General features: G+C 38.7%; 2 long non-coding RNA genes across 5 annotated transcripts; one reads left to right on the forward strand and one right to left on the reverse strand.

The window, feature by feature from the left end:
• Window positions 1-987: 987 nt before the first annotated feature.
• LOC140696670 (uncharacterized) lies at window positions 988-21,042 on the forward strand. Of its 4 annotated transcripts, XR_012073182.1 has the most exons (4): window positions 988-1,206; window positions 1,578-1,738; window positions 15,500-15,627; window positions 20,873-21,042. It is a non-coding gene; the product is annotated as an uncharacterized lncRNA (long non-coding RNA). The 4 variants fall into 4 exon arrangements; XR_012073183.1 differs by lacking the exons at window positions 15,500-15,627; window positions 20,873-21,042 and adding an exon at window positions 4,865-5,079; XR_012073181.1 differs by lacking the exons at window positions 15,500-15,627; window positions 20,873-21,042 and adding an exon at window positions 4,880-5,079.
• LOC140696669 (uncharacterized) lies at window positions 5,393-7,831 on the reverse strand. The gene is made up of 3 exons (XR_012073180.1): window positions 7,725-7,831; window positions 5,760-5,937; window positions 5,393-5,659 (listed from the first exon to the last, which is right to left on the reverse strand). It is a non-coding gene; the product is annotated as an uncharacterized lncRNA (long non-coding RNA).
• Window positions 21,043-22,640: the final 1,598 nt, after the last annotated feature.

Raw genomic sequence — 22,640 nt, forward strand, 5'->3', positions numbered from 1 at the left:
TTAAAACCATGGCCTTTCAGCTCTGGTCCTTACAAACGCTGATGTCCAAACCATGTTTTCCTAAGGAAAGGTTCCCTTCATCCTCACCTGGCCTGTTGAATTCTTAGCAATTCCTGTGAGGTGCTAACATTTGGGTCCCATCAAGTGTCCTTGGAGGCAGGGGAAAGGCAGGGGCTTTTTGTTATCTCCTGAGGTAGCTGAGGGATGATTGCTAACAAGAACCTTCTGGCCTTTAGACGTGAAACGCATTTTCAGCTAATGCCCTGGAGAAGTCCTCTGTGGTACCAGACAAAAGGAGAAATTCAGTGAACAATCGCTGATAATCAGGCCGGCCCCTCTGAGCAAATGTTTCTACCTGGCCCTACTAATAAAGATCCCAGAACTGTTGTTTCCTTTTCTTTTCTTCTTCTTCTTCTTCTTTTTTTTTTAACCACTTCTATATCTGTGGCCAGCTGTACTGTAGTTAAATTTCCAAATTCTCATTTGGCAGCCCTGTACTGTGGTACTATAATGTTTATAAACCCCCTGGTGCTAGTTTGAAAGTGACATGCACAGATACGCACTTTAAAGGGGGCATAAAATGAACAAAATGCATTACCAAATGCAATACTCGGTATTAACCACATTCATATGAGTTTTGTATTTGATCCAATAAACCAGTGGTGCCAGATGTAAAATTAGCCTGTAAAACTTCCCTTCTACTTTAACCATCCACTGTTACTACTCAAATACCAATGGACAATTGTGGCATCTTTAAACAAGATGAGTTAAAAAGGTATAAAATACATACATACCGTGTATAATTATTATAATGTCACGTATGTTAGCATATATGTCATATGCACAACATATTCCATGATATATGATATGTGTGTATATCTATGTAAAATAGTTACAACAGTTCCAATTACTGAGGAAACTGAATGAGGTTCTTTCATCCCCATGGAGACTTGCCTCATGTCAGAATGTGCACAGAAGCCAGGTCACTTGGTCTGTACCGTTCACAGACATTTGGTCAGGGATGGACATGTGAACTAAACTACATGTATGTGTGAGATGTGGCAGTTCAGGTCTTCATTAGAACCTTTGGGTGGAGAAGACATCTGCCTCATTAAACAGAGAGAGAAGCTAATGCCTGAGGACATTTTTTGAGCAGCTGGATCCAGGTGTCCCTGAAGCCAGCTCTTCCTTGAACTTTTCAGGAAAGTGAGTTAAATCCCCTAAGCCAGTTGGACTTAGATTTTTCTCTCTTCCAATGGGAAGTGTACCATCAAATACATCTTTACTTAGTAGATTCCAGCTAATTTTCTCATGATAATATGTGAGATCAATATTATCTTCATTTAATGAATTATAAAATGTAAGAGATGAAAAACTAAGTTAACTAACTTGTTCAAGACTACCCAGTTAGTAACTTAACAGGAGCAAAATCTAAGTCTAAAACCTAGGTTTTTAATATACACTCGGGATTTTTAATGTTTCTTTAAATGTAAATATCTTTGGAAGGAGAGATGATTTAAGCAAGCTATAAATAATTTAAATTTCAATAAATGAAAGATCTAACTGTACTCTCTTAGTGGGAGAACCAAAAGTGAACTTCAAAGGAAGGGGAATCTGAAAGAAATCTGAAGATCTGTCTGTACTGATGAGAAACACTTGGAGAAAGCAAATGGTGCGAGCTGACGTTCACTGAGAGCACATGGATGAACCAACTTAATCCTCCCCCGAGCATCATCAGGTGGATAATATTGTTATTTCCATTGTATAGATGAGAAAATGGAAGCACATTGAGATATAATACCATGTCTAGAATCACACAGCTTCTGGGTGAAGGCAACCCCCGCATTTGATCCTCATCTTGTATGTGGAAAAACAGGAGATGAGTTCTTCAATGGAATGTATTACCTGGGATAACAAATACTTATTAATTGCTTTGGTTGAAATATCTCCCTAGAACCCAGAGTTTCTAGGATGTGGTTTGATAAAATATGTGATTGAACAAATAACTTCATCTTTGAGACTTTGATTTTGAGAGAAATTTGCTGGAGTATAGAAATGTACATAAATAATTATTTTCCACTGAGATATTCAGACAGGTAGAATATATAATATATAATAGTTCTCATCAGTAAGAAGTTTGCCTAGCAGAATCTGAAGTCCTAGGGTCTTCATATTTTAGGAAAGAAGAGAAAAAATTATCAGACCTTCCCTGCAGCCTGACTGCTAGAGATGTTACTGAAAGTCGTTTGACAATTACAGATTTAGTGCCACAGAATCTGGGGTACTTAATCGTGTTGTCACTAATCGTTGAACATGGCTCTTGAGAATTTAGATAAGTTCTGAAACTATAAGAGACAAAAATGGAGTCTGGAAAAAAATATTCATAATTGACACATCTGTGTTAGTAATCTCCAAACCTTCAACGTTTTCATTGATAAGGGAAGTGGTAAAGTTCATTAAAAATACTTTTTCTGAAAGCAGTATGGCTTTGAGTGGTCCTATTCTGGGTCAGTTACCAATGGGCTATGGCTTGGAGGCTGTTATGAAAAGAGCTTTGTCTGAGCAAGTCTTTAGATGATCTTGAATGACTTGACCGTAATTTCCCAGAAAACCTGGGCTGACTTTTCCTTTGTGGGGAAGGTCAGGCAGAGAACATCTTAAAAGAGGATAAAAGAGGTGCTGAAGGAATGAAGGGAATGTAATTCTTTCAAAAACTTGCCATAAAGTAACTTCCATCTGCTAAGAATAATATCGTATTATAGATGCCTGCTACATTCTGGTCTTTTATGTAAAAATAGTAACTTTAGAGGAGCTTATGTAATGTCATTTTGACCTGCTGTCCTTCATTCAGGCCCCAGCTCTCTGATTATGGTGGCTTCCCTGAACATGACCAAAAAAGAAAAAAAAAAAGCCCAAAGGACTGGCTTGTGAAAGTTTATAACTGCATTTTTTAATGAATCCTTCTGCTTATGAGGAACGTGTAGGCAAGGCATGAAGAAACCTTGACTAAAACTTTTTAAAATATCCTATTTAATTATTCTATGATAAGGTAATCAGTCTACTTAAGAAGAATTATCACTTCAGAAATGAACATAGACTTTTGCAGAAGACCCTTCTAAAAATTTTGAGAACAATCTACAGTGCCGTATAGTTATGTTTTTTTGCTCTGAGAGATGTTTCATATATGAAGAAATATACTTCAAGGTTCACAATTTATTTCTTCATTTCGTTAAGAATGGCCAAGATTTAAAAAAAAATGAGCAAAGTTGTAACTGAATCCAATAAAAGCATTGTTCTATAAAACACTGCAGTTAAACAGGCCTTAATATATCTAAAATATAACTTTATTCCTAGAAATACAATTTTCATGTCCCAAGAAAAATATCTGACTATGTAAAGTGGGTATTAAATATTGCATCACATTTTATTATTGTTTTTATTTTTGTTTCTGTTTTCCTTCCAAGTGGAAGTACTCCCTGCCTGTGTAGGAAGAAATACCCTTTTTTCATCCAGCCTTGGTATTTGGTAAATACTTAGTGCAAATGCCTTACAAACTATAACGTAGAATGGAACTCAGAAACAATGAGGAAAAACACAGTTGTTACCACCCTGTACTACACCTGTGTCAGTTTTTGGGTTATCTATATTTTCTCTCTTCTTCATTGGTGTAGGTAATGAAGGACAGACTATAATTGAATTCAATCCAGTGATGCCGAATTCAATCTCAAGTCCTAGGTCATTAGCTGACCATTACTTGTTGGCTTTATAAATGCTTTCTGCTCTTAACGCTGGGTGTTCTTAGATTCTCTGGAAGCTGAAATTCTATTAATTTGAGTTTTAAGAATTTGCCTAATACACTTAGAGTATCAAGTTTAATAAAACTCTGCCCTGCAAAAGATAAATCAAGCATAGATAATTATATTCATTTTAATAATCTGCCTTTATAATAGCATTCCGTAAAAAAATCAAAAGTACTTAGATTTGATTACTATTAAGTATCTCTACCTAATACAGTGCAGATACTGAAAGGCAATTTACTTAAAATATATGTATGTATATTAATGTGAAACAATTCTGAAACAGCAAAGCAAATAATATGACAAAAGATCAATATCCTTGGAATATTTCTTGCCACCGGTATTTTGACTAGGAAATGTTCTGCGGTTTGTCATTTACTATCTCTTCATTTATGCAAAATGCATGTTCAAGACTATTTGTCTTCAACTGTAAAACGAGTCATCAATTTAATAATAATTTTTCCAGAACAAATAAGAAATCTTATATTAAAATAGTCACCTTTTGCCATACTAGTAAATATTTATTCTTATTATATAACTTGTTTTCTTCTGCATTACATTTGAGTTTAGTAATATTTCATCTTCAAAAGATGAATATTTGTTGGGTCTTTCTGGGTTTTGTTATTATGCATAGCTCCAAAATAACACTTTCTCCCCTAAGCCCATGCTAGCCATGTTCATGTTTTTAGCATTCTTAAAATTAAGAGTATAATTTCCAAATATATAACAAATACTAAGTTATTTAGTTTGCCCTTCCATTTGGTACACTGTTTTTAGGATATTAGATTTTTTGTGTGTTCTCACGTGAATTATCTGTTTTTAGCAGTTATACAAGGTCTCTTAAAAGTCAGCCAGAAGAGATTAACAGATGTTTAGCTCCTTTAAGCTTTTAAAACTCAAGAACAGATCACATTAACTTCTGGGTTTGAACATTCTATGATCTTGTCTAACAGTTTTAGCACTTTCTACTGTCTTGAATTGCAGGTAACCTTCTGTACACACAGTGCCTTTTTATTTTGATCCACTGCATATCATGATTTTAAAGAGAGATTTTATTTGAAAAACAGAATTTTTATCTTTAGTGAAAATTCAACTGCGTGTGGAGCGACCATTGCCAAAAATCTAATGAAGGTGATGAGGAGGGAAGTCACCTCTACTCACAGCTGATCTCACATATGTGCAGACAAAGATCATGGCTTCACAGTGACTCCCCTGCCTGGCACTGAGAGTAACACGCAACCTACTACCACTAATAGTAAAATTAAAACCAACAGCAACAAAAACCTTGGACCTTAAACTCAATTATTTCTGCTTTCTGAAATTCTGTTAAATCCTCATATTTCTTTTTCAAAATTCTCTGAACTTTTCAAAACCTTCATATCCTTTGGCAGAAGGACCCCTCTCTCCTACAACCTCCTCTGGTGCATTTTATTTCATGGTTATTTATGCATCTGTCGTATTTATTCTGCTAGATTGTAACTGTTGAAGTGTACGTGGGGGATTGTGTTTCCCGGGCCACATTTAGCGTGGCTTTCTGTGCCAACACATTCCTGCCTAGCTCCGAGACGTTTATTAAAATTCACTCAGTGCAAAGGTATAGATAATACCACAGGCTACTTTTTATTGAACTAGCCATCATACAGAGTTATCAAATCCAGGAATTAGTGAGAGTTCTTGTAATAGCCAACCCCCTCCACAGTATACCCATGAGGAACTCCATTTTCTTGCCTGCTAACATAATTCAAGTGAAGATGTTTTGCATGCCAAAAATGTTCCTTCTTGGAGTTGAGGGCAGATTATGAAGAAGAGCAATATCCATAATTTTCTTTATAGCAGCTCACAACAGATGCTCAGTTTAGTATCTGCTGAATGAATGGATATATAAATTACAATATGTATGTATTAGTTTTCTATTACTACATAACAAGTTATCCCAAAATTTAGCAGCTTAAAACAACATACATTAACTCATGGCGTCTGTGGGTTGGGAATCTAAATTGGTGCTCAACTAGATTCTTCTGTTTTGAGGTTCCCAACGATGTCACAGCCAAGCTGTCTTCCGACGCGGCAGTCATCTCGAGGCTCAAACAAGGCTGAAGGATCTGCTTTCAGGCTCACTCATGTGATTATTGGCAGGCTTCTGTTGGATTTGGGGCCTCAATTTCTCATCGTGCCACATAAGACAGCTCTCGTCCCTCAACAGGATTGACCCAGGGAATAAAAGAGAAAGAGAGAGTGTTGGGGAGGGAGAGAGGCAAAGAGGGAGGAAAGAGGGGAAAGAGCCACAGTCTTTTTTTTTTAATAACCTATCTTCAGAGTGACTTTCCATCACTTCTCCCTTACTCAAATTCTTAGAATTATGCAATAAGTCCAGCTCACAATCAAGGAGAGAGGATTACACAATAATAATAGGAGGAAGAGATCCTTGAGGGTCTTTTTAGAGGCTGCCTACTACAATGTACATGAGACAAAATATTGCTCTATCATTTTTCTCTTTTCAGTGCATTTTACTTAAGAATTAGATTTGTGATAAATCCGATTATCCGTATGTAGACGATTATTAATTATTCATTAAATGTCATGCCTAAGGTGACTTCATTCACACAGTTCCTCTTTGGAGTTGTCTGCCACCTATTTTGTCTAGGGGGTGTTAGCTGCTTCAGCTCATCTCTGCTCCTCGTGGCTCTTCATCTGCTGGTAGGCTAGACTGAGCTTTGTGTGCTAGTCTCCGGTCAGTGTTCCACCAAGGGGAAAGTAGGAACTACAAGACCTCTTGAGATCTAGGCCTGGGACTCTCACAAGTGCCACTTCTGCTGGATTCTACTGGTTAAATCAAGTGGTCAACCCTTAAATGAGCAGAGGAAAAAAGTTTCCATCTCCATTGAAATGAGCGTCCAAATGGTGATGAGCAGAATTTCTGGCCATGAAATTATCTATCACACTCTTTCTCTAGTCACAGTGTTTCTTTTTCTTCCACATACAAAACATATTCACCCTCTTTCAAGGCCCCCCCAACACCTCATACCATGGTAGCATCAGACTGGAAGTCCATGATTGTGCTAACTGCCTCAAGTCTGGCTACCTCGGAGGCTCCTGGGATACAGCACCTGAAGTATGGCTGCTCTTAATCCAAAGCCTTGTGGATGGAAAAGACAAATTACCTGCCACTCACAGAGCCAACACATGTCATGAGACAGTGACAGCCTAAACATAATAAACACTCTTGTCCAAAAAGGGGAGGAACAGAAGGCACCTGAGCCTAGATCGTCCAAGATAGCCTCACTGGCAATGCTTGGCAGTTGGTGCTGGTTGTTGGCTGAGCCACTCTCTCCAAGTGGTCTCTGTTTCTGAAAGAAGCTAATTGGGCTTCTCCACATCATGACTGCAGGATTCCAAGAGGGAAAGGGAGAAAACTACAAGGTCTCCAGGTCCTGGTTTCAAAGCCACATAATATCATTTCTGCCACATTTTGTTGGTCAGTGCCAGTCACAGGGTAATTCCAAATTCAAGGAAATGGAAATACTTGGGAGGAATCAATTGCAGTCATCTTTGCAAATCATTCACCAAAGAGGGCTACTGGCCATTGTTGCCACAGTTTAATCCCTACAACGTGAAATGAAAACTTAAAGATCTTACTTCAGAAATTTCTAGCAATTAACCAATATGTATTTTATAGTGTTTATACCTTTATATTAGCCCAGTTGTCATCTCCACTGGGAAGCTGGCACAGTCACAGGCACAGCAGAAGGGATATAAGCATTTCAGAACATATAGCAGGGGGGGAGCATAGAGCTCAGTGCTAGAGCATGTGCTTAACATGCATGAGGTCCTGGGTTCAATCCCCAGCACCTCCATTTAAAAAAAACAGTTAAAAAAAGAACATAGAGCAAAAATAAAGAGAGAGTTGGAAGTGACTGTTTTCCCCACCTTGGCATTTCATCTAACCAGACCTTGTCAATGAGTTTTAGACAGTGATGCCAGTTATAGCTTTAGACTCAGAGATGTGGGAACAGAAGAAATCAGTTGCTTTCTGGTTGAAATAGCCCACCGGAAATGGCGGACTGTCATTTGAAAGTCAAAAGAAATAGAGGGGAAGTGACTTAGCACCGCAACTCTGATTGGCCCGTCCTGTATGATGACTAGATTCCTACCTCAACTGTCATGCAGAGACTGTTTGTTCAAATTTATTAGCAGTTATTGTTGAAGACAGAAATCTACAACTAAGATATTACATTGATAGTATCAGTGTTAACTAGTGACTTTTGCTTATTTATTTTTAAAATCCTTTACATGATAATTCAGTAAAAATCTCAAATACCCAGTGATACTCAGTAAGATGAATCGAAGGAATTCTAATGTTGCAATTATTTGCAGTTAATAATTGTGGGAAATCATTGGATGCAGTGTCTTAAAAAATCAAGGAACAAAAGAGAATTATTACCTTCTTTCTATACTATAGCTTTTTCTTCAACTTTTTAAACAATTCTCTGCATGCAGCTCACTATAAAAGAGAAAAAAGAACTTTCTACTTTGTTCAGTTTGCTTTTATTAATTGAAACATCAACACAATAGAAACAACTAGAATATTCATACAGTTGCCACATTTCTTGATATCTTGGAATCTGTGCATTCATGTCTAAAAATAGCTTTTAAAGAGAGTACCTAAGAAGACAGAGCAGCTAGTGGCATGTATGGAAATGATTCTTCCTAGGACTGGGAGAGCCTAGAACTGACTGGGAAGGAGCCAATTCGAATAACACGAAAGGTTGCCCCTCCTCATCCCCTATCCTCACCTTCTCAGCAGTATGTCTTTTTCTGGGAGAAAATGGAAGAAATATTCAGCAATATCCCTGAGCCGTAGCCTGAAAAGGGAGCGGGCACTTAGAAACACAAAGCAGCGCAGATCACAGGCACAACGCATTGAGCCTTGAAAAGACCTAAGTAATTACTCAGAACATGGCCTCCATTTTAAGTGAGAAAGAAAGGAACATCCAGAGAATTGCTCAAGGTCACATGCATGTTAGTGTTGAAGCAGCCAGTCAGGAGAAAACCCTTCACTTTCCAGTATCCCCGGCAGGGCGCTGCCGTCAACCGCTACCCTGAACTCTCCGCTGTCTCCATCTCTGGCTGCTTTTCTGACAGCCTCTCACACCTTCCCAGATCCGAGTCAGCAAAGCTCCAGCAGGCATTCCCCTGAGTCAGTCACACTCCATCCTGCGTCTGCCTTTACCTCTGCCAGCCTCTGAGGACAGGAGAATTTATGAACTTGATGACAAAGTAATTCTTTTAAAAAATGCAGAAGTTGAGCGTGCACAGATTTATACTGCCTTTCCAGCAAGCAGAAGTGCGCAGTAATGACTGACAGCGCCTTACTGAATCTGCAGATTGCAGGTGGATAGACAGCCACAGGGTAGCCAGACTGATGGGAGACAGTTGGGAGGGGGAGGGGCATTTCCTGTTACCTTTTCACAGCAGGTTGCAGACTCTTTGTTTACTTTCTCCTCTTCCTTCTCTTCTTTTTTCTCTATTTTCCTTTCTTTCTATTCATCTGATATTGAATGATCACCTACTATGCTCACTAGGAAGGAGAGATTCTGGTTCAGTTGGTTTGGGATGCATGCTTCATGGAGATAATACAGCTGGGTCTGTAAGAGTTCTGGACCCAGAGTTTCCAGGTGCAGATCCAGGCTGAGTCTCCTGTGAGCTGTGCAAATGATGATATTACCTCAGTGAATGGTTGTGAGGACTGAACAAATATGTAGAAGGTTTTAGCAGGGCCTGTTAAGAGTTAGCTGTTCTAGTCGGAACTATTACTGCAAATCTCCCTCCAAATTTAGACAGTCCTTAGGGCTGAAGATGGACAGGGACCTGAGCTGAGTAGATCACTGGCTGGGATTATCACACTGGATAGCAAACTAATCATTACTTTGGCTTCACCTAGAAGGGAAGGCATGGCATTTTCTGTTTTTAGAATTTGAAACATACTTAAAAATTAGAGTTGTAGGAATCTGTTTTTAAGTTAGGGTGTTGTTATCTGAGTGTGTGAACTGGGGAAATAAGACACTCACTTCCCATGTAATCAAAATAGGTTATATGCAGACTTTAATTGGGGGATGGAGTAAAGAGGCTCATAGGAGAGAAAAATTTTTCGGGGATGGTGTGATCTTTACTGAAACCAAACAAGACTAGGGAGAGATGCGTGGCAGGTGGTCAAGATAGAGGGTTCGCCTTTTGTTTGGGCCAAGAAGTGAAAGAGAGACTGGAAATCCACATGCTTTAGCAAGGTTGGCAGCTTGTCTGGAAGAAGATTTGTTAAGGAGCTAAGACTGAACAGGTAAGTAGATGCCAGATCACAAAGGAACTTGCAAAACCATGTTACACAGTTGGGACTTAATTGAGACAGCAGTGAGGAGGTTTTAAGGATTTAAGCAGGAGATTTATAAAGTTATTTTTAACTTTAAAATACCTAATTTCTACTTTTTTTTTACCACTTCCTTTTCCCGATGGACAACTCATCATTTTATTTTATTTTACCCTATTTTGGGGAGTAGAGGATTGTATGAGGGAAGCATAAAATTAAAGAAAGGGAGAGACATCCACCTCTCTAGCTAGTAAAGAGAGATATTTTGGTGGTGGTGATGTGCTGTTTAATGGCAGTACTGGGGACTGAACCCAGGACCTGCATGCTAAGCATGCACTCTACCACTGAGCTATTTCCCCCTCCATGTGAAGTTTTTTTTTTTTTTTAATGAAAATAACACAAACTTGTTTTATAAAATTTCACCCCCTACTCAACGAGTGTTTATGTAGAGAGGCCAGCATCCTTCGATTTTTTTCTAGAAAGAACTGACAGAAAGAGCTCAAGACCTCAGTAAAAGAAAAAAAGGTAGAGAGAGAGGAGGAAGCATTCTGCTTGTCTTCCCCTCTGAAACCTTCCCTTCCAGCTCTGCCTTGTTTTGCATTCTCTCTTATGCTTCTTCCCCAGCGCGCGCGCGCACACACACACACACACACACACACATATACATATATATATATATATTTTTTTTTTAAATGAAGCATCTGTAAAGCATTTGGTTACTGGGAGATTCAAACACATTGAGTCAAGTGATTGCCAAATAACTTTATTTGTGCTCTCACAGTCTATCAGAAGACCCTGTGATCATTCTGGGATGATGAAGAGAAACAGAAGGATTTAGGACCAGAAATGAAGCTGTCTCTTAATCCTCGAGCCATTTCTTACTTTATATTTAAAATATGCTGCTAAAGAGATGGAAATGGACCCCTTTAGAAAGGGCTCGGATACTCTGTGGCAAATATATAAGGAGGTGGAAATGGATATTCAAAACATATCTGTTCAGTTTACATTTCCTGTGCTTTTCAAAAAGGCAGAAAAAAAATCCTTTGAAAGAGAGAGTAGAGCATTCAAAACAGGGTCAATAGTCATACAATTTTATTATCAAACTTGAGTGTCTCCGAAAGTCGGTAAACCCATCGACTGGATGAGGAAGCGGTCAAGACCTTCTTTTCTCTGTAACACCCCTCTGCCTGCCCCCTTCTTCCTTGTCTTTACTCCACAGCATCACCCGAGCAGCCAGGGAGCCTTACTCTATCAAGACAAAGACACATGAAAATCAATCGTGTTACACTGAATACTCATTTAAAATGTAAAGAATGCCATTGATATTATCATAATGTTCTTTATTTTTTAACTTGGATTATAAAAATTATCTTTTATGTCACTTACTCATCTACTAATCATTTCCAGCTTAACCGAGCTCTCCCAAACCTAATTTGTCTATAAAGTCTGACATTACTCAACCTCAGATCCCCAAGCACAGTGGTTATGAGGTGTCTAGCTTACTCTACACTGCTTTGTAAATACTCCCAAGGGTTTCAAGGGTGTCCCAACTCACCAGATTATAATTTATGTGTATGAGAACGGAAGACTCTTGTCTACTTTTCAATTTTTTTTCTCCCTTCTTTTCCCCCACCCACAATGTTACATGGGGCGTCAATGACATCAACGTATCCAGAGATACATGTACCACTGGCTTTCTCTGAACTAGGGAGGAAGGACTGAAACCCTGTCCATTCACCCCCGACATCCTCATCCTCTTTTATCCAGGACTTTCTTGTAGCCTAAGGCAATTCTGAGGGCACCTGGGACCCCTTGGGAAAGCACTAACCTGTTTCAACCCATTCATCTTACTAATGAGGAATCTGAGAGCCGAAGAAGCAGACTGATTTGTGCAACATCATAAAAATAGTGATCACCGAAATCAAGACTTTGGCTCAAGGGTTCTAATATCAAATCCTGGTTCTTTTTAGTCTAAGGTCCTGAATGTAAAAAACTATGTGTTTTATTTATTTTCCGTTCTCTTCCTCCCCCAAATCAAGTTGTGAGTCTGAAGTAGACTATTTGTTAATTAGTTGGGTGTATCTACCAAGTCAGGGCAAAGCTAAGTGAACAGTTAGAGTACTGGGGATTTAGGATTTAGGTAAACAACAAAGGTACATAGTGATGGAATGGGAAGACTGAACCTAAAATGAAGAGATGGGCTGGTTGCAAAAAAATGTCTTATCAGTATTTCTCAGAGTAGTACTAGCATCGCCAAGATTCATGCTGATGCATTAAACTTCAAATAAAATAGGTTCTAAAATATTATAATGCTCATTCTGAGGTACTTCTTTGTAATATGACTTAATTATACTATCAGAAATAATGAGAATGCCAATAACTTTAGACATAGCCATATCCCAAAATAAATACAAAACATTGTTAAGTCAACTATACATGCCTTTTGGATTACCTACTATTTTTGGATTATTCTCACATTATTTTTTCCTCATTAGCACTAATGTTCAAAGACTAATGATGGAATTAGCTGAAAGGAGGTCATCACATGTCAAAATAAATTTTTTCCATCTTTTGTAACAAAGAGCACACTTGAATGTTAACTCATTGAAAAGTAGGAAATTATAGAAAAGCCACAATTACAATTCACCAAAAAAAAAAGTAAATGCTCCTGTTTTGCACATCTGAGTACAAGTGTTTTAAAAAATAAATCATATACAAATATATTGTAAAAATTCAATTTTAAACACAGTAATATAAATTATTTTTCCCAAAATAATTTTTTCCCTAAACTTTTCATAAGTCATAATCTCAAATGTTTGCAATCACCTTGGCACCATTTGAAAATCAGTTTGGATTATTACTATTGGGGCCATGTGTTTTGGATTTTCAAGAAGAATTCTGACTTCTAGGGCAGTCCTGATTGCCAACATCCTGTCCTGTTCTTAGGCCATGTGTTCCACGAATTTTCACAAATTTTTGGTAAGGAAAACATTCACTAAGATCCCAGGTCAGTTGTGCTGTTAATGGGTCATCATTCCTGTCCCCCCATCTTGAAACTCTACTGAATCAGAGTTTCTTCCTAAGCTCAGATGCTTCCCCCCAGGACAGAGAGTGGGAGGGGTGGGGTGGGGGGTCTGAACATTCCCATCGATGTTGGGGGGAATATGAGACATCCACTTCAAACTATAACAACTTCAGAGACTCAGAATTCCACGGGGTAAGAAGAGCAGATGCAGAGCCATTTCCAAACCAACGTTTGCCCTTGTCCAAAGGTAAGTTGTCAGTACAGCTTCGGTCTTCCTCTGACCCAGATCCCTGGGATGGTGCGAGACGTAGTCTGGGTCCCCCTGAGGGAGGTTATTAGTGCTTCCCTCCCTCCCCTCTCTTACCTAAATTGCACAGAAAGGCTGTAGATTCCAAACTCTATGCTGTGATGAATGTAGTGCAGATGGGAAATGTAAGAGAGGTCAGAGTCCGCTGCCATTGGGCTAAGGTTGTCCTGCTTTCATGCAAGCGAAAAGGATGACTCAGAAAATCCAAAACTATGGTTCATGCAGAACCAATGTTAAACTAACAAAACTTCCTTAATAAATAACAGAACTTGTCAGGGGTAAGAGTCTCATCTAGCATTTCACACGACTTTAAGTACTGTTTAGCCACCCGCATGTCATAAGCAATATAGGCAGATGTGAAAAATTGTGGCATCTGTTTTTCTTGATACGTGTGTGTGTGTACGTGTGTCACTGTTTGAGTCCATTTAGAAACTATCAAGCATACATTTACTGTAAGTAAATGAATCAAATGGTACTATTTTTATTATTATTTAAATTTATTTACTTGTAAACGGCATCCTGACAGCAGGGTAGCAAATCAGCAACTCCAGAATTCAAATGTTTTCTTGATTTGGAGCATTTTCCCGTTGTTTTAAATCTGATTTGGCCTTGAGGTTTCTCATGTAGTGGCGATGTCATCAGCTGGGATCCTGGTGAATGAACAGTCACTTCCTTCCTGAGTCAGACACCCTCAAAGGTGCTCTAACTTGCTATGGAATCTTCAAGTACCTATTTAACAACCCTTCACAAGTGTTCTCATGATCAAAAAGCCTTAGGACCCCATAAACAGGGTTTATCTTGGACTGTGGCTGTGCAGCTGGTTACACAGCTGGGAAACAGGACGGAACCACAGTCAATCAATTCATTTTGGCCGTTTCCATGATTACCAGTAATTGCTCCAGCTGCACTGATGTATGGGGATCAATATTCATTGTAAAGATGGCAAAAACGGGCAGCGTGGATGCCTCTTTCCCTTTTCATTTTACGCATGGTGACCTGGCCATGTACACACAGAGTAATTCATCCAACCGGCAGCACCTTGCTACCAATCCTCCCATTGCAGAAAGCCACGGTAGCAAATGACTATTAAAAACAAAGGCAGACAAAACCCTCTAGTAGTCAAGTGCCTTATTAGCGTACAGAATAGTTTGGGAAGGTGGATATTTGCACGGGGTGGATGGCAAAATGCCAGTGTTCCAACATCTGTGGGATTTAGATGCTCAAAGTTGCATCGCAGCAGGGTCCGTTGAGTCCTTGAACCCACCCCAAAGGGAACGCTGGGATTCTAAGAGGTTGAGTAAGAAAGTGAGCTCCTGTGGGGAGCCCAAGGGATGTCAACCGCAAGAGGACAACAGGGGATGCCAGTGTACCCTTATCCTTGGGCTTCAGTCGAGCTGCACTCTCGAGGAATTCCTGTCCCCTTTCTGGGGCCCTACTGTCTGAATTGAACGAATTCCTGAGAGTCAGCTCTCAAGAGTCCATATGAGATGCCAGGCTCTAAGATTCAGAATTCTCCTGAGCCCGTTGCAAGACCACTCAGAGATTTTAATTTACTATTTTATTTTACTTTTTAAACTTTATTTTTATTTTTAAAAAACTCTGGGGGAAGGAAATAATTAGGTTTCTTTCCTTCTTAATAGAGGTACTGGGGATTGAACCCAGCACCTCGTGCATGCTAAGCAGGCACTCGACCACTGGGCTATACCCTCTCCCTATTTTATTTTTTAATTGAAGCATAGTCAGTTTACAACGTGGTGTCAATCTCTGGTGTACAGCATAATGTTTCAGTCATACATGTACATACATATATTCCTTTTCATTACAGGTTACTACAAGATATTGAATATATTTCCCTGTGCTGTACAGAAGAAACTTGTTGCTTATCTATTTTATATATAACAGTTGGTATCTGCAGATCTCAAATTGCCAATTTAACCCTTCCCACCCACCTTTCCCCCAACTCAGAGCTTTTAGAATTTTTCTTTTCTCTTTTTTATTTGATTAAAAAGGGAAGAAGAGCTCCTCCTTGGCGTCCTTGAAATCTGCCTTGAAGCTCAAACACACTCTTCTCCTCTCTTTGAGAAAACCAGCGGATTCTTCAAACACAACTCATTGTCTCTTCTTTAAGAACTCTTCGGTATGTTGAAGGGGAGGACTGAATTTCGAATAGAAGATTTTTAAAAGTTAAATGAATGAGAGAATGAATGAATGCTAGCCAGAAGTGGAACAAAGTGTGGGTCTCTCTACAGGACGAAATACAACGAAAATGTTCCTTTTCAAAATAGAATGTGGATTTCAGGGAAAGGTCGTAATTGTATTCTACACAGTTAAAAAACGCTTAGCCATGCCGAGCTAACCTCCTTTTTTCTAAATTGTCTTCAGTTTCTAACATTCAGCCACTAAGATGCTTTTCCCCTCTGAACTGAGGAGACTCCCCCATCAGCACAAGGTTTGGGTTTTAGCTTTTACCTGGACTTAGAGTATTTTCTGAAACAATCCTTTATCACCCTCGGCTTCTGTTAGTTCATAAATAACAAAGGTTAAGCCTGGTCTTCTTCAGATGCTGGGAGATCTTGGACCAAATAGCTCTTATAAAATGAAGGATAGTAATTCATTTTGTGTGAAGAGCTCCTGGGACATGGTTCTTCCCCGCTCCCTCTCCCCTCTTCATAATGGAAATGTTCTTCGCCAAAGAAAGAAGGCTGTTTAACACCAGGTATTCTCAGCAAATTGCTATCTGATTCAATTTAACAAGCAGGCGATTGATTATAAAAGAAATGCATAATATTAATACTCATTATTACATAAAACTTTCTTTCTCATGACTTGCTTTTGCATCCATTATCACATTTTCATCCTCTCAGAACTGTACGACCTAGCGTTAGTCCTACGATTCTCAGCCTACGGTTTTCAGACTTCTAATGACAAGACCAGCCCAGTTGCTGCCTGTTGCATTTCCCTTGGGTTCGTGTTTTCACAAGAATGAGTGTTTGGCCCTGATCACAAACTCAGAGGAGCAGCAGAGCCCAGGCCAAGAACAGAGGGCAGCAGGGGCCACCAGGGCTGGGGCCACACCTGGCTTCTAGTCCCAGCAGCACCACTTCTGGAGAGACTTGGAGGGAAAGAAAGATTTCTGCAGGTTTTACTCTCCTCAACTCTAAAAGGAAGGGGTCTGTCCAGGTCATCCAGGACTCCGTTCCAGCTCTGTGATTCTTTGGAACTGACAACAGAGCATTTAAATTCTAGGTACTGGATTTTCAATTTATTTCAAATGCTGATCATAGTTCATTTTTAATTAACATTAATATTAATGACTCCCATTGTGTGAGTCCTTGGTTTGCTCCGTGTAACTCCAGCTGGCGCAATAAAAGGAAAATCAGGGAGTTTGAGCTGGATGTGCCTGGATGAGGAAAGGTCTTTGGTTGGAAAGACATGACTATGAATTGTGGAGGGGGCGGGGGGACTGGGATGGGATGGCACCAACTTTGTGAAACACAATGTTAAGGATTTCATGTACTATACCTTATTTAATTCTTCACATAATTACTTGATGTGCTCATTAATATTTCCATTTTACACAGAGGGAATCCAAGATTCACAGAATTTGGATTACTTGGCAAAAGCTGCATGGTTCGTGAGTGATGGATGAGGGGTTGAAATTCATGTGTGACTGATCCCAGAGTTAGTGCTCTTCATGGTTACCTAATACTGCTTACTAAGAAACCGAATGGCACACAAACACACGTGTCCACACAAATGCCCAGCACAGAAAACGTGTGTGTGCGTTCTCAGCTTTTTAGCATAAAAGTAAATACTTGATCAAGAAATGGATCACATAGGTGCACGAAGATGACAGTGTTCCTATGGGTAAACCGTGCCCCAGACTGGTTCCAAAGTGTCTGAACCAAGTTTTATGAACAAAAGCCTGGCCTCCAGCTGCCAGTGAGTCATTCCACGGCAGCTTCGATGACAAAATAAAAACTTCTGATTAGCTGCCAATGTCAAGTTTCCCCCCGGGTTATTTTTTTTACCACCCCTTGCCTCCACGTGATACAACACAAATACAGAGGCGAGAAGTACGTTTAGTCCATGCGTAGAAACCGGCATAATAGAGCGATGGTCAGAATATGAAAAGTGTCACTCGGAGAGGATTACTTGCAGTTGGTAACAGATTTTATTACAACCTGGTGACTTCACTAAAATAGATGTTCCTTTTCCAAAAAGGACTACCTACCTATTCAGTAGAAGAGGGAATTTTCTTTAGAAAAGTATTTCTGCACAAATACTGTCATCACACAAGTAACCAAGCCAAGAGTCGCTCACTCAGGTGACTGGAGTAGGGCCGTCAGACTAGACTGCCTTGAACAGCTTATGCATTGCGCTGAAAAGCCCCTAGAATAGATTTCCTATACTGAGCACTGAAACGCCACAGACTGGCCAGAAACGGATCTATCTTTATGTCCTGTGACATGGCCACCATTCCTTCTCCTTAAGAAGAAAGCTCAGTTTCATTTGGAAGTTATTACCCTGTAGATGACCAAATCCTGCCCCAAGATGCCGCATATTTACTTTGCCTTTGAAGCATAATAGTTAAAGTTATTTCCCCATCTGCATGATTTTTTTTAAAACTTCTTAAACCCTGTCCAGTTATGACAGAGACCAAGATTCCACAATGTAAATGTGCCTCATTAATCAACTCCATTATTTCGGGGAGTAATGAACATTTTGCTGTTTGACATCTGGTAGTGATTTACAGTAACAGAAACAGGAATTCCTAGTTTACAAAAGTGCACACGTATGATTTGATTTCTTTTGGTATATATATATATATCCCCTGCTGCTTTTCTTGGCCAAAAAAAAAAAAAAATGGTGGGAGCAAGGGAGCTATCAGGGTGGAGTTAGACTGTAAACTGCGTGTAGATTTATAACTAACTCACCAGCTTAGAGCAAAATGTTGTGGGAGCTATGTAATGTGTAAAATCTGGTGTTTATGTAGTTCTCAGGCTGGCTCAATACCAGTACTAGTGAGTGATATCTAAACATAAAATAATTTCGATATAAACTGTGGGTTTGTAAAAATGTAAGCACTGTATTTTTGTGTAGTCTGAAAGAAGGTATTCTTTGAAATAGATTATTAGTGTAGGGCATGGTTCCACCCACTGTATTTTTGTGAGGTTTTTTTTTTTTTCTTCTTCTTTTTTCTTTTTTTTGGAAGACTGATTAGGGACTTGGGTCTTTACCAAAAAGTCAACATGTACTTATAGAAAATCTTGATACGCGATACGCTGACTCAAGTGGAGTTCATGATTTACTTCAGGCTGACTTTGCTACCGTGCAATGAAAGCTTTCAGTAGGTGCATAATCATGAGGAATGTGCAGCCTCCGATGAAGCCATTAGCGTCCAGGCGGGCTTCTCGTGGTATTACCTTACAGCCAACACTGATGCTATGTTAATGATTAAATATATACGAAAAAAAATTACTCGGCTGGAGACGGAAAGAAAAATGAGATTAGAAAAGATTTTCAAATCATGGGAATTAAGCATTAATGGGTGGTTGTTTAGATTTTAGAAATGCAATACTCTCTTCCACAGTGGGCTATGGAATTAGGTATTTATCCCTTCTAACAAATTCCACATGTAATGAATGGACGTGTCAGTGTGCAGCTATGATGCTCGCATGAAGAGCACTTTCAAGGCTCCTTTGCCTATTCAGACCTCTCACCATCCTCTTGTCAGTCACGTCCAGTTGTTCAAAGGCGTCTTTGATACCCAGAGAAAGGCCAGTTGAAACCAGAAGGCAAAAGGACGGATGGGTGGCTGAGTGGTGTTGGTGAAAAAAGTTGCCACTCAGAGATGACCCAGAATTTGAGTCTAAATCTAGTGGTCTCTCTTTCTAGTTCCTCTTCTTATCCTGCTAAATGTAGTCAAGGCAGACGTGACACTTCTGATGGTTTGTGTTCTGAAGAGAGAATGGTTTCCTGCTCTCTCAACCGTGATTCTGTTGCAAATGACAGAATCCCATTTAAAAAAAAAATGGCTTAAGAAAAGAAAGACAATATATTGTCTCACCAAATGAAAATTCCAGGTGTAGAGCTGGCCTCAAGTGCAAATGGGATTTGGGGTTCATACATTTTCCTTGCCATCCAGTCCCCCTGCCTTCTGCTGTGTTGGCTTGATCTTCAAGCTTCACATAAGAAGTCTTAGTAGCACCAGGTTCACACCGAATACATGCCTAAGATCCGCAAGCTGGGCCCCTGTGCTGCATGCGTGCTTTTGCGGGCCCAAATACCACCGACTCGAGAAGCCTTAACTCTCATAAAGACACAGGGATGCTTCCGTCACTTGTAGTTCTGATCTGCGACAGTGCACCCGTAACCCAAACATCTACTCTTGTGATCAGTTCTCCTCAAGCCCCAGAGAAGCTCCTCCCTCACTACCCCAGAACAATTAGCTGTTACTTCCAAGGACTGTGAGGTATATGGGTTGCCAGGTGGCTGCTGACACAAGAGATGGGCACTGCCTTGGAATGCAGGGACTATTTGAGCAGCGGAAGGACTTGGAAAAGACAAAAATCATTAACTTAACCCTCGCCGAGAGCAAGAATGCAATGGCTTCTCCCATTATGAGGTGTCCTTTTCGAGTATCCGTTTTCTTGTTTCTGTTTGCATCCTAATCCATGGTTCTGGAAGAACATATGCATTAACACAATATTTACAGTAGCTGGACATGTTGGCTGAGAAATATTTTCTAATATTAAGCAACTCAACTGTTTTTAAATTTGTACTTATTTAGGTTAAGATAAAACATCATGTAAATTCTTTACAATGGAAACTGGATGGGCATTGATTGATAGACTAGCAATAGTTTTATTTTTATAAAAATATTCAATAAGATCTGATTGTTTCAAAATTAAGTAAAACTTAGCATCATTTAAATACATTCCTTTATAAACTGTGTACAAGTTAATTACAGTTCATTTATTATCCCTTCATTTTGCTAGACATTTTAAGCCACTTAGAAAAAATTTTAGAAACTATAATAAAATTATTTACTTCGCTAGTTTTAAAATTTATTTTCACTTATATTTTTGATGTAAATATACTCGGTAAAGCATATAAAATAACTTCAATATATTTTGATTAAAGTTACTTTGATTACTATTATATTTTATTCTTAGCCTTTTAAACAACTGAGAAGAAGTTGAAATAATATTTTATTTTCCAGTCATACCAAACAGTAGCATTCAACATATTTTTAAATGTTATCATTAGGAAAGTATGTTAGTCAAGGCAGCTGGCTACACCATATTTTATTTCACTATTTATGTTGAAGTATAACTTTAAAATATGTCTAATGTGTGACTCTCCATTTGTGTTCCCAGCCCAGGCTCTGCAGATGTTCAGGAAGATTCAGGAACAACACGTCCAGCAGCAAAAGTGACTCCAGAGAGGAGTGGCAGAAGTTTTGTTCAAACATAAACTCCTGGAATTGAATTTTACTTGTACCACTGGCTTGACCTAGCCCAATATGTGTTAATATATACCTGCTGAAGACATGATTAATCCCGTAGTGAGAGAATAAATGAATTGATAGTTTTAGAGATATTTAAGTTTTATAGACTAAGGTTAGAGTGAAAGATTGTAACATACGATTTTAGAAAAAAAATAAATTTGGCTGATAGGTCATGATATAGACATTAAACTTTGCTTTCAGGTACCATTTATAAAGATTTATTTTCACTTAAAGAACTTTTCTTTTTTGTTATACTAAGTTGGAAATTGAGATTAAGAACAAAAAGGCTAGAAATGTTTTTTTGCATCGTAACAGTTTCTCTCACAACTTTCTCCACAGTTCATTTTCTGCCGGCAAGTTTGCCAGCCCTTGTGTAGACACAAAACCAAGAGCTAGACGTTTACATTACTGAACGCATAATCAGATTATCTTTCAGTATAAAAATGAATAATCATTTAGAAATACAATCCAGCAAGAGCTGATCTTAAATAGTACCCAATTAAATCAGTTTCAGAGGACCCCAAATCAAGGGAAAAACTTACTAATAATTATAATACCATATTACATTTTTTAAAGTTTCATGTATTTTTCAAAATGCTGTTACATCTGTCACCTTATTTCATGACTAATTTGGACAATGTGTCAACCACACTGACTCATTTTCCTTTTCAAGTAAAAGATAAAGTCCGAAGCAAGGTGGTGGGAGTTTTCCATAGTTTACAGTTTGGTAGTTTTTACCTTTGTGAATGTTTGTAAATGTTTTGATCTACATCAACATGATACACACTGGATATATGGCAGAAGCTGAAGTGGCTTTAGCAACAATGTTATGCTATTTATCTCAGATATATATAACAAGCCATACCCTTCTTCAATTAAGAGACAAATATTGGTAAGTAAACAGACAAGCTAAACCAGAAATATAGTTTCCATACTACACCAAGATTTCTTAATTTTACATTCCAGGAAGGAATCATTTCCATTTCCATTACACAGAATTGGTAAGAAATTGATAAAAACTGAAACAAAATTAATCATTTTGATTCATGACATTTTTTGATGATTGTTTTGGGTCTTTTTTGATCATTTCTGGTGTCCCTGAAGATTAACTAGATGAAAGTTGCAAAGCACTCTGAAAGAACAGCTTACTAGAGGTTGTCAATAGTGCATGTCACAAAGATTTGTCATCACCATGGCTAACGTTAGTTATAAAAGCTTGCTTTTCGAAAGGACATTGGATTCATTCATTCATTTTCTCTTTCTTCCTAGACGACTTTTCCTCCAGTAAGTCATACAGGCTTAAAGCTAAGTCAAGAGAAAGCCAGCCAGTCTGTAGGCATCTTACGTGCCCATGTCCAAAACCCTAGCCTTGAGGAGAAAGCAAAGACTTTGTCTGAGTCCATTCCCATAATGTTCATTTGAAGATAAAACTGACTTGGTAGTTAAGATTTGTGAACTAATATATACAAAATAGATAAAAAACAGATTTCTTCTGTATAGCACAGGGAGCTATATCCATCCAGTGTTTTGTAGTAATGTATAATGAAAAAGAATATGGAAATGAATATATGTATATATACGTAGGATTAAAACATGATGCTCTACACCAGAAATTGACACACTGTAACTGATTAGAC

Source organism: Vicugna pacos, chromosome 5, assembly GCF_048564905.1.
Source record: "Vicugna pacos chromosome 5, VicPac4, whole genome shotgun sequence".
In the NCBI taxonomy this organism is placed as follows: Eukaryota; Metazoa; Chordata; class Mammalia; order Artiodactyla; family Camelidae; genus Vicugna; species Vicugna pacos.